Source organism: Taudactylus pleione, unplaced genomic scaffold (genome assembly GCF_031769625.1).
Source record: "Taudactylus pleione unplaced genomic scaffold, aTauple2 ptg000179l, whole genome shotgun sequence".
NCBI lineage: Eukaryota > Metazoa > Chordata > Amphibia > Anura > Myobatrachidae > Taudactylus > Taudactylus pleione.
Genome location: NW_028284581.1, coordinates 16,196,215 through 16,199,390, shown reverse-complemented (window position 1 = coordinate 16,199,390; position 3,176 = coordinate 16,196,215).

The window sequence follows — 3,176 nt, the reverse complement described above, 5'->3', positions numbered from 1 at the left end:
TGAATACGGGGATAATTGAAACATGCGAAAATTACGTCATTGGCAATAAATTATCTCCGATAATGGCTTTTCGTAGCCAAATTGAATACCCCCCCATAGTCAGACAACTTAGCAGGGAATCAGATTTGCTGCCAGTCATGTGGAGGCCATGTGGAGCTCTCACTCTGCACAGCAGTCTGTACGACAGTGCGGTGAGTATGGATCTCGTAAGACTTGGAGCTCTGCAGTGCTGTGCCACTGAAATGACAGGCAGCAAATCTGGTTCACTGCTAGACTGCCTTATTGTCATGCATAAGATGCTGCAGGGTGAGTCCTGGTGAGTACAACCCCTGATATCTGCCTCTGCCCGCTCTTCCATATCTGCTTCTGCCTGCTCCCCCATGCCTGCCTCTTCCTGTGCCCCATATCGGCTTCTGCCCATTCTCCCATGTCTACCTCTGCCCACTGTTATAACGTAATTAAACTTTGTACAATCCTGCCTATACCTTCTAAGTTGACGCTATTTGCGTACGCAGTCATACAGTAAAATAAAAACCTTCAGACATGGAAATGTGTTTCCAACGCACAAAGTATATTATTCAACATAAAAACAATAGATTACACACTGTGATCTAAAGACAATTTAGCGCAAAGAAATTATACAGACCCAAGGTACAGTTATACATACGCACGCGCACTGGAACCAGTTACCGGCATCAGCAAGAAACCTCCGTCAACAGCATCAGCATGAAGACTACAGATTGGAGTCGGTACGCACATTTATACTCTTACAGGGATAAGTAACACAATAGAAGAGTGTGGCATGGTTCCATTGGTTCCCAGTATGTGTGCATCTGTTACAGGACATTTAACAGGTTGATTCAAATGGACACAGATCAGCCTCTGACAGCCTTTTGTCTCCTTTTTCCTGCCACATGCAAATCTAAGCTGTTAATATTACAAAGTACATTTTAGTGTTTTAACTCTCTACAGTCTATAAGTTGAGAATGCATGTTGCGATCTTCTCACCGATGTTACCGGAAAGCTGTTGAGACAGAGTAGATCAGTACAACACCAAACACGGTTTGCTTATCATGTACTAAACCTTAGTTGCAGAAAACAGTCATTTCTTTACATGCTGGCATTGTGATTGAATTCAATAATAATTACCCTTTTGCGCTACGGAACTATTGCTTTAAGTGTATGTATGCAAGGGAGAACGACACTAAATAGCATTGTGCATCTGGGGGTCTGTGGGGTACTTAGCGAGCAGCACTAAGCTGGAAAGGTATCTCTGAGTGCATGGGACTACGTCGGTATTGGTTGTGTAGGGATCGTTAAAAAGCTGAGCGTGCTATAAATTAGCTATTTTGCGTTGTGCACTGTTTAACATCGCGTGTATGTGTTAATGTGAATGTAGGGAAAACACCACTAATTTGCTACTTTTTTAGTGCTGTTCATATTTAAGTCTGTGGTGATTTTATTGTGTTGGAAAGTCAGTTTTATGTATGTCAGACACCGTCGGTATGTGTTTGGGGAAGATTGTTAAAAAGCTGGCCGTACTACTTATTAGCAATCTTGCGTTGTGTTTTGTGCACTATGTGGTTTTGACAAAATGGTGCTGTGTGACCTATTTCTAAGATGGAGTCTTGTCGCCATTCGCAAGATGGCGTCGCTCCGATCAAATTTTAAAACTGATTCTGTCTCAGCCAATTATCAAGCTTCAACAGTCCACCCTTTGATAGCAACCAACATGCTATCATACACTGGTCTTACATTTACTTTAGACTTACATTTTGACATATTATTTTAATGTTATAGTATGGGATGGCACATGGTGGTTCTTAATCCATTAATAACATGTCTCTAGAAGGGGACATTAAACTACCTTTATACGCATACCGCAGATCCTGGAGGATCATGGGAAAGGTGTGGGAATGCACCTATCCTATAATGGAAGTCTTGTGGGGGAGATAGGGACTTACATTATTTGAGGTGTTTTTAGGATAACATTTTAATAACACATTTTATGCATGTCTAAACATAATATATTATATGATGGTATTTCCTAGTTCAGGGTTGTAATGCAGTTCTACAGTTACCTCAGTATTCATATTGTTATTACTGACCACTATCATAATTTCGTTGTTCTGGTTTACCTAATTTTTACATCTTCCACACTTCAACACAGTAGGAACACACCTGACACATATTCCAATTACTATGATGACAACCAGTTTGAGGATCAGGAGTTTACCTATGCTTGCGATCATTTCCTGGACCCACTCTCCTAGACCTGAGAACCATTTTGCTGGGTTCAACCATGAAACCCATTCCTCTACCTTCTCCGCTACTTCAGCCACTGAAGCATTATGGTTCTTTCGAAATTCCCATTTTAGCTGCAGAATTTCATCCATCTTTCAGTCTATCACCTCCTTGGGGTCACTGGTATTGTTCATGACATAAGTGCAACACTTCACTCCAAATTGGGTGACCAAAGTTACACCGTACCCCCCTAGTGACAGCTGTTAAGTAGTTTAACACTAGTCTGTGTTGCACTAGCTCTTTCTTGTACGCTTGCAATTCCCTACCTGTATACCTGAAGGTGTCATCACACATCTCGGTGATATTATCTATCAATTTAGCAAGATCTTGGATATATCTAAAATTTAGTGTACCCCGAGCGATCCTGGTGGGATCCAATGCTACCAAAACATGAAAGCCAGTTGTCTCACTAACTGTGTGGCTTTATGCACATCACCAGGTATCATATTTCTTTTGCCTCTGTGTTCATACTGCGTGTAAAGATATGGTGATGGTGTGTTTTTATGAATACCAAGCATTTCAACATGTGTGAGGGTCATAACCTCTGGGACTACTCTTCCCAGGTAACACAAACCTTCGGAACTCAGGGAGAGCCACTTATACACTTTTCTTCCACATATAAAATATACATCATCGGGGAGAACATAAGGAATTGTATGCATCATTATCATTAAACACATTTCCCTTGCAAATAATCCTATCTCAGGTTCTCCCATCTGGTACATGCAAGTTTCTGATTGAATTATCTTAGCACAGTATCCATCTGGTACCTTACCAATCATTTCTTTGGTGGAACTTAATGTATACCGATACCTAAAATGCTTCCCATTAGATCTAATTGAGCATAACAGATCATAATTCATAGGCTCACT